Source organism: Pezoporus occidentalis, unplaced genomic scaffold (assembly GCF_034315485.1).
Source record: "Pezoporus occidentalis ecotype Australia unplaced genomic scaffold, CSIRO_AGI_Poc_V1 ctg1996, whole genome shotgun sequence".
Taxonomy (NCBI): domain Eukaryota; kingdom Metazoa; phylum Chordata; class Aves; order Psittaciformes; family Psittacidae; genus Pezoporus; species Pezoporus occidentalis.
The window spans coordinates 1-9,663 of NW_026913851.1; the positions used below are offsets into that span (position 1 = coordinate 1).

Sequence of the window (9,663 nt, forward strand, 5' to 3'; positions counted from 1 at the left end):
TCCCCACTGCCCACTTCTAGACAGCCCTGTCTCCAGCAGCCCACTCCACCCCTGCCCGAACCACCAGTCCCCTCAACCGCCTGCAGGCAGGCAGAACCATGAGACTTCTGGATCAAACACAGACAGAGTTTGAAACAAAATCAGAGTTTGAAACAGAAGTAAAAGCAGGGGCAAAGCTGATCTTTAAGTAGTCTTAAAGGAACGCACACCCTAAAGGAGCTAAAGGCATGTGGGACTATCATCTTCTCTCCCAAGCTGCTTAGCAGCTACATTAAACCCTTTGAACTCTGATACACTCACCACACTCAGAGTGCATCACACTCAGATGTGTAACCCAGCTGCAGGTTCCTCCCTGAAATGATCAGGTACCAACAGCCCCTGCCTAAGCCCTCTCCTGCCCCTGCTCAGAGCCTGCCATGACTCAGGGTCCACAGCAGCACCTCTAACAAAGAACACCGTCTCTCACTTGGCTTGCTAAAAGGCCACCACTAAGACTTCAAAGCCTGGGCCACCATCTGCTCTTTGCAGAACCTCACCTTGTCTTGTGAGTGCTTCTCTCAGAGCTGGGGTTATCATCTCTCACTTCCCACCCTCCTCCTTCCTCCCAGCGTTCTCTTGAGTCAAGCACATTCCAACACCTCCTTCCTCGACCTCACATTCTCTCTGTTTCAAGACAAGGAATTACAACCATTTAGATCCAAGCATCACAGTTTAAACGCTGTGGCACAGTTCAGCCACAGAACTGCTGAGCTTAAAACTGACACAAGCGTCCACACGTTAATTCTTGCATTCCTGTAATTCTGCTTTTTACCCCTCTTCCCATCGGACTCTGACCTTTCAGTTTTAGATTTAAGACAGAAAATAGACTTAAATAAATAAATAAAACACCACACCAGGAACCAGGTGGACTTGTTCTACTAACACAGCAACCAGCTTCAAGCAGCCTGGGCTAGTGGAAGGTAGGTGGGGTGGAACTAGGTGAGCTTTAAAGTCCCTTCTAACCCAAAGCACTGCGTGACTCTGTGATTTAGTAACATTCTCCAGGGCATGTTAAGAAACAAGCTGTTTGAATCTCATGTGAGGTTGAATGGGACCCCAAAGGTTGAAGCCCAAGAGTTTCATGGCTTCACAATAACCTCATCTCTCCACAGAGCACAAACCAGAGGGAACAATACATTGCCTGGAGTGACAAGCATCTATAGTTCCAGTTATCTGGGACAGGTCAGGGGAGAAAACCACATTGCTACCACGACTCAGCCCAGGATAAGTGTCACTTCTGAGACTTTATGGGTATTTATTCTTTCACATCTGCACAAAGAAGCATGGAAGTCTAAATAATTACTTTGATATTTCATAAAGCTTGTAATCTGTCAGCACCTTATGGCTGCCTTTGAAATGTTAAAGGAGATACGAATAAACAACCACCAAAATCAAATGAGCACATTTTCTTTTCACAAATGGCAAAAAAGGGTTAGAACTAGTCTAAACCAGCTTAGAAATAGCTATGAAAAGCTTAAACCAAACTAGAAATGGCAAGAAACTCTTCAGACTTAGTCAAAAATGGCATAAAACTGGTAAGAAATTGGCAAAAATAAGATACGAATGACCAGCAATTGTTTAGAAATAGCCAGAAAAGACTTAAAATGGGTTAGAAAGGGCCAAAAATGATTCAAACCAAGTCAGGAAAGGGCAAAACCAGGTCAGAAATAGAAAGAAATTGGTAAGAACTGGACAGAAAGGGTTTGGGAATGGCCAAAATGGCTTAAAAAGAGTCAGTATTGCACAAAAAAAAAGGGTTAGGTATAGCTCAAGCCAATTTAGAAATAGGTAAGAAAAGCTTAACCCAGGCTAGAAACTTCCATAAATAGTTCACATTTAGCCAAAAAAGGAATAAAACCTGCAAGAAATGAGCAAAAATAAGAATGACCAGCAATTGCTTAGAAATAGCCAAAAAAAAGATTTAAAATGGGTTATAAAGAAGAAAAAATGGTTTAAACCAAGTCAGGAAAGGGCCAAAACGGGTTAGAAATAAAAAGAAATTTGTAAGAAATGGAGAAAAATGGTTTGAAAATGGCCAAAATGGCTTAAAAAGAGTCAGTATTGCGCAAAAAAGGGTTAGAAATAGCTCAAGACAGTTTAGAAATAGGTAAGAAAAGCTTAAACCAGGATGGAAACTTCCATAAGTAGTTCAGATTTAGACAAAAAAGGAATAAAACCTGCACAAAATGGGCAAAAATAAGACAAGAATGACCAGCAATTGCTTAGAAATAGCCAAAAATAAGATTTAAAATGGGTTAGAAAAAGCAAAAATGGTTTAAACCAAGTGAGGAAAGGGCAAAAATGGGTTAGAAATTACAGGAAATTAGTAAGAACAGGACAAAAATGGTTTGGAAATGACTTAAAAAGAGATAGAACTGGGCAAAAAAGTGTTAGAACTAGACTAAACCAGTTTAGAAATAGCTACGAAAAGCTTAAACCAAACTAGAAATGGCAAGAAACTCTTCAGACTTAGTCAAAAAATTGCATAAAACTGGTAAGAAATTGCCAAAAATAAGATAAGAATGAGCAGCAATTGCTTAGAAATAGCCAAAAAAGACTTAAAATGGGTTAGAAGGGGCCAAAAATGATTTAAACCAAGTGAGGAAAGGGCAAAACCAGGTTAGAAATAGAAAGACATTGGTAAGACCTGGACAGAAAGGGTTTGGGAATGGCCAAAATGGCTTAAAAAGAGTCAGTATTGCACAAAAAAGGGTTAGAAATAGGTCAAGCCAGTTTAGAAATAGCTAGGAAAAGGTTAAACCAGGCTAGAAACTTCCATAAATAGTTCAGATTTAGCCAAAAATGGAATAAAACCTGCAAGAAATGAGCAAAAATAAGAGAAGAATGACCAGCAATTGTTTAGAAATAACCAAAAAAGACTTAAAATGGGTTAGAAAGAACCAAACATGGTTTAAACCAAGTCAGGAAAGGGCAAAAACGGGTTAGAAATAGAAATAAATTGGTAAGAAATGTTGAGAAATGGTTTGGGAATGGCCAAAATGACTTAAAAAGAGTCAGTATTGCGCAAAAAAGGGTTAGATATAGCTCAAGCCAGTTTAGAAATACCTAAGAAAAGCTTAAACCAGGCTGGAAATGGCAAGAAACCATTCAGACTTAGTCAACAATGCATAAAATTACTAAGAAATGGGCAAAAATAAGAATGACCAGCAACTGCTTAGAAATAGCCGAAAAAGACTTAAATTGGGTTAGAAAAGGCCAAAAATGGTTTAAACCAAGTCAGGAAAGGACAAACCCAGGTTAGAAATACAAAGAAATTGGTAAGAACTGGATAGAAATGGTTTGGGAATGGCCAAAATGGCTTAAAAGAGTCAGTATTGCGCAAAAAAGGGTTAGAAATAGCTCAAGCCAGTTTAGAAATAGCTAGGAAAAAGTTAAACCAGGCTGGAAATGGCAAGAAACCACTCAGACTTAAAAAAAAACAAACTTAAAATGGGTTAGAAAAAGCCAAAAATAGTTTAAACCAAGTCAGGAAAGGGCAAAACCAGGTTAGAAATGACAGGAAATTAGTAAGAAATGGACAGAAACGGTTTGGAAATGGCCAAAATGACTTAAAAAGAGATAGAACTGGGCAAGAAAGGGTTAAAAATAGTCTAAACCAGTTTAGAAATAGCTAAGAAAAGCGTAAACCAAACTAGAAATGGCAAGAAACTGTTCAGACTTAGTCAAAAATGGCATAAAACTGGTAAGAAATTGGCAAAAATAAGAATGACCAGCAATTGTTTAGAAATAGCCAAAAAAGACTTAAAATGGGTTAGAAAGGGCCAAAAATGTTTTAAACCAAGTCAGGAAATGGCAAAAAATGAGTTAGGAACAGAAAAAAAATTGGTAAGAACTGGACAGAAATGGATTGGGAATGGCCAAAATGACTTAAAAAGAGTTAGAATTGGGCAAAAAAGGGTTAGAAATAGCTCAAGCCGGTTTAGAAATAGGTAAGAAAAGCTTAAACCAGGCTAGAAATGCCCATAAAAAAGTGAAGCATTAGCCAAAAATGGCATAAACCAGGTAAGAAATGGGCAAAAATAAGGTGAGAATGACCAGCCATTGTTTAGAAATAGCCAAAAAAAAGTTAAAGTGGGTCAGAAAGGGCCAAAAATGGGTTAAACTAAGTTAGGGAAGGCCAAAAAAAAGGGTTAGAAAGAAATTGGTAAGTACAGGACAAGAACGGTTTGGAAATGGCCATAATGGCTTAAAAAGATTTAGAGCTGGGAAAAAAAAAAGTTAGAAATAGCTCAAGCCAGTTAAGAAATAGCTAAGAAAAGCTGAAACCAGGCTAGAAATGGCCATGAATTCTTTAGGAATTGCCAAAAATGGCTTAAAACTGGTAAGACATGGGCAAAAATAAGATAGAAATGGTCATCAATTGTTTAGAAGTGGTAAAAAATGCTTCAAACAGGGGACAAGCAGGCAAGAATGGACTAGGAATAGCAAAAAAAAAAAAAAGCTTAAAACTGGTAAGAAATGGCCAAAATTAAGATCGAAATGGCCATAATTTTTTTAGAAATAGCCAGACTTAAAATGGGTTAGAAATTGGCAACACTGGGTTAGGAATGGCCAAAAATGGCTCAAACCGAGTCAGGAAAGAGCAAAAATGGGTTAGAAATGGCAAGAAATTAGTAAGAAATGGACAAAAAACGTTTGGAAAAGGTCAAAATGGTTCAAAAAGTGTTAGAATTGGGGAAAAAAGGGTTCGAAACAGCCTAAACCAGTTAAGAAATAGCTAGGAAAAGCTTAAAATAGGCTAGAAACTTCCATAAATAGTTCAGATTTAGCCAAAAATGGAATAAAACCTGCAACTCAATCATGTACCAAGGAAAGAGTCAGGGTATTTTCAGCTCTGTCTTGAACACTGCCAGCCATGGGGCAGCCACAGCTTCTCTGGGCACCCTGTGCCACTGTCCCACCACCCTCACAGGGAACAACTTCTAAGATCTCATCTCAATCTCCCCTCTCTGTCACGTTAAAATCCTTCCCCCTTGGCCCATCCCCACAGGCCCTTGCTCTCCCCACAAGAAATGAGGGCAGATCCCAGGATCATCCCTCGGCAGCCGCAGCGCTCCGCTGCCGGCTCAGCCAGCCCAACTCACACACCGAGTCCAAAGCAGCCACTCTGGGGAAGTCTCTTGAGGTGCTCTGGCAACTCCTACAGCACCCCAAGATCGCCATCGCCACCCACCTCGTCCCACGCTCCTGTGTCCACAGGCGTCACCGGCTCTGAGACACCAAGACGGGAACCACCAGAGGAGCTGCTCTTGCCTCCTCCACCGGTAGCTTGTGTTCCATGGGGCAGCTGTCGTCTCCCGGTGCCTCTGCTGGAGGGTTCTGTGGGGTTCTGTGACCTCACACACCTGAACACGGGGAGTTCCAGAATCAGCCACCCCTGTGGTCTCCATGTCCCCAAGGTCATTGTGATGCATGAGCTCTGACTGGGTCCATGGGGTGCTCTGGAGGTGCTGCAGGCATTCTCTGGGATTCTCTAGGGGTATCCCCAGGATGCCCTGGGAGTGCACAGAGACACAGGGCCGTGGAGCAAGCTGCTCTAGTGGAAGGTGTCCCTGCCCGTGCCTTTGGGGCTTGGAGCTGGGCGAGCACCCCGAAAGGTCTCAGCACTGGGTTTAGGGAGGGGGGCTTTAAGGACCCCTATGAGCCCAGCACCCACTTCAGAAGGAAACCCAGGGGGGTTTAAAGTATAGAGGGGGTCCCTAAAGGGTTCTGGGGTTCAGGAGTGGGGAGGAAAAGATCATGGGGGACGGCCCAGGGCAGTTTTGGGTTGCAGTGGGGGAAACCGGGCTGCAGGATGCATTCGGGCGGGTCCTTGAGAGGGTTTTGAGTGCATGGGGGAATCCATAGGGTGGTTTTGGGGTGCAGAGGGGGGTTGTTCTGGGGTGCACAGTGGGTGCTTTTGGGGTGCAGGGGGGTGTTTTGGGGTGCAGTGGGGGTAGATTTGGGGTGCAGAGGTGTGTTTTGGGGTGCAGGGGGTGGTTTTGGGGTGCCGTGGGGCTTCTGGGATGCATGGGGGTGATTTTAGGGTGCAGGGGTTGTGTTTTGGTGTGCAGGGGGCATGGTTTTGGGGTGCAGGGGGTTGTTTTGAGGTGGAGGGGGATGGTTTTGGAGTGCAGAGGGGGTGGTTTTGGATGCAGGGAGGATGGTTTTGGGGTGCAGGGGGTGTTTTGGTCCCTGTGGGACCCCCCAAAACCCCATAGAGCCCCCCCAAAACCCTCTAACGCTCCCCACCCCGCCCCCCAAATCTGAATCTCCTTGAGGTGCTGGTACCTGAGCCCCGAGTTAAGGAGGAAACCTGGGGGAAGGGGGGGTTAAAGGAGGGGTTGGGGGAGGGTCGGGGAGGATCATGGGAGGGAACTGGGGGTTCCTGGGGATCCCAATGGGATTTGGAGGGGTCTGAAAGGAATTTGGGCTCCTGTGCATGGATCTGGGTGAAGGGGTTGGGGGGGGCGGTCACAAGGGGGAATTGGGGGGTGCTGGGGGGTTCTTGGGATCCCAATGGAATTTTGGGGGGGTCCTAACAGGCAAAAGGGTTTGGAGGCTCCCCAATGAGCTTGGGTGTTCCCCCCCCACTTTGGGGTGCAGCGGATACCACAGCAGGTTCCCTTTGATCTTCTTCACATTCCTATAGGAACACCCCCACACCCCCTCCCCCCGCCATGTATTTTAGGGACCGATCCGAGGTTTGGGGTCCCTCCAGATGTTGCAGTTCCTCCCCCCCAGATGTTGGGGTGCCCCCCTCACCGCGGGTGCCGCACGTGGCCCATGATGTACTCCCGGATGGGGGCACAGGGCCCCGTGCACAGCCTGGAGGTGGGGGGGAGACAAAGAGAGGGGGTCAGGAGCACCCCAACCCCCCCAGGACCCCAAAAGCCCCCACTGGGGGGTCCCGCGGGCTCCAACCTGCGCAGGTCGGGATCGGAGGGGAGCTCCAGCTCCGCCATGATGGGCGAAATTGGCGCGCTGGGAGCGCCGCGCTGCACGACGGGAGTTGTAGTCCAAGCCGGGCGGCGCCTTAATGGTGCTGTATGGGTGTCGCACTGCATCATGGGAGTTGTAGTCCAGGCTGGGCGACGCCATGACAGGGCTCTCTGGGTGCCGCGTGGCATGGTGGGAGTTGTAGTCCATCGGGGAGGGCAATGGGGCCAACGTGGGCTTAATAGAGGCAATGGGGGGTAAGTGGAGGGGCAGTGGGGATCCTGGGTTCTCCATTGGGCGAACTGCGGCCCTTTGGGGGATCAAACTTCACAACTCCATTTCCTCACCCCCATTTCCTCACTTTTTTCTCATTTCCCCCGTTCCCTCTGCATTTCCCCCATTTCCTGCTATTTCCTCCCCATTCCTGCTATTCCCATTTCCCTCCCATTTCCCACCATTTCCTCCCTATTTCCTGCCATTCCCCCATTTCTCCTTTTTCCCACCATTTCCCCCCTTTTCCCACCATTTCCCCCATTTCCTCCCAAATTCCCCTCCTTTTTCCCTCATTTCCCCTCCATTTCATCTCCATTTCCCTCCCATTTACTCCCAATTTCCGCCACCCCTATTTCCCCCATTTCCCTCCCATTTCTCATTTCCCACCATTTCCCCCCTTTTCCCATTTCCTCCCCATTTCCCCTCCTTTTCCCCCCATTTTCCATTCCCATTTCCCTCCAATTTCCCCCCATTTCCCACCTATTTCTCCCCCCCTCCCCCCCGGCTGTTCCCATGAAGCCGCCACCTCTCCCCTCCCCCCCCGCGCCGCCCGCGGCGGGAACTGGACGGGACCAAACTGGGGCGGGCGTGGGGGGGGAGGGGGCCCGGGCCCGATCCTGGCCCCTGCGCGCCCCCCGCAGCCCCCTTCCCCCCCCCCACGTCACGTGGTCATCACCCAGCACCGCCTCCTGCCCCACCCCCGCAGGCTCTTCGCCCGCGAGGTCACCTCGGGTCACGTGGGGCGGGGCTCCATAGGGAGGACCCTGACCCCGCCCCATAACTTGGGGAGCTCCACAGGTGGGGAGCCCCCTAACTTGGGGGAGGGCACAAAGGGGGACCCTCAGACCCCGCCCCATCGCTTGGGGGACACAAAGGGGGCGCCTCATAACTTGGGGGGGGGCACAAAGGGGGACCCCCATACCTTGGGGGGCACAAAGGGGGGCTCCATAGGGGGGAACCAGGCCCTGCTCCATAACTTGGGGGGGGACAAAGGGGGCACCCCATAACTTGGGGGGCTTCATAGGGGGCTTCCAGAGCCTGCCCCATACCTTGGGGGGCACAAAGGGGGCGCCCCATAACTTGGGGGAGGGCACAAGCGGGGACCCCCAGACCCCGCCCCATGACTTGGGGGGCACAAAGGGGGCGCCCCATAACTTGGGGGTCTCAATGCCTCCCCCCAACACCCCATAGCGCGGGTCCTGGCCGCCCGCTTGGGGGCGCTGTTGCACCGGGCCCCGGTGCTGCTACGGGAGCGGCGCCGCTCGGTGCTTGGGGCGCTGCTCCGTGGGGGGGGACACCGGGGCTCGAACCCGGGAGCTCAGGGCTCGAACCCGGGGTCCCTGGATCCTCAATGGGAGCCGCAACCGGATGTGCGGCGGGACCGGGGCATCCCCAGCCCCATCTTTGGATCCAGTGCGGAGCAGTGGGAAGTGAGTTGGGAATGGGGGCAATGGGGGGCAATGGCATAATGGGGGTTAATGGGGTAACAGGGGCAATGGGAGTAATTGGGGGTAATGGGCAATGCGGGTAAAGGGGGGTAATGGAGGGCAATAAGGTCAATGGAGAAAATGGGGGGCAATGGTGGGCAGTGGTGACTCTCCCCCCCACCCCAGAGCCCCCACTTCTGGAGCCCGGTTCCGCTCTTCCAGCCCCATGGAATTTCGTGTCTGTGTCAGCGCTCCCCCTCGCAACTGGATCCGGACGTGGATCCGTGTCCATGTGTGGAGCATCCGGATCCGGATCCCATAGGATCTGCTCCCAAGCACCAGGAGCTGCGATGCCAATGGGATCCAGTGCTCCCAGATGATTCAGGGCTCTGGAATGAGGGGGAGCTGCAGCACAAGCCGGTGCTTCGGGGTGATTCCATGCTCCCAGAGAGCCTGGTGCGGCTCTGGCACGATCCAGTGTTCCGGGATGATCCAGGGATCCGGGATGATCCAATGCTCCGGAATGATCCAGGGATCCAGAATGATCCAGGGATCCGGGATGATTCAAGGATCCAGAATGATCCAAGGTTCCAGAATGATCCAGGGATCCAGGATGATGCAGGGATCCAGAATGATCCAGAGCTCTGGAATGATCCATGGCTCCAGAATGATCCAGGAATCCAGTATGATCCAGTTTGGCTCCATCGTGATGCAATGCTCCGGAATGATCCAACATCCCGGCATGATCCGGTTCTGCTCCATCAGGATCCGTTCGTGTTCCAACAGGATCCAGTGTTCTGGCATGATCCACAGCTCCGGAATGACCCAATTCGGTCCCATCCCAATCCCACTCGGCTCCATTCAGATCCAATTCAGTCCCATTCCGATCCTGTTCGGCTCCATTTGGACCCAATTCTGCTCCATCCCAATTCCATTCAGCTCCATTCAGACCCAATTCGGCTCCATCCTGATCTGGTTCATTCCC

At 49.5% G+C, this 9,663-nt stretch overlaps 1 long non-coding RNA gene across 1 annotated transcript; it reads right to left on the reverse strand.

The window, feature by feature from the left end:
* Window positions 1-6,287: 6,287 nt before the first annotated feature.
* LOC134163080 (uncharacterized) lies at window positions 6,288-6,871 on the reverse strand. Its single transcript, XR_009964555.1, has 3 exons — window positions 6,805-6,871; window positions 6,653-6,685; window positions 6,288-6,330 (listed from the first exon to the last, which is right to left on the reverse strand). It is a non-coding gene; the product is annotated as an uncharacterized LOC134163080 (long non-coding RNA).
* Between the last annotated feature and the right edge of the window lie 2,792 nt (window positions 6,872-9,663).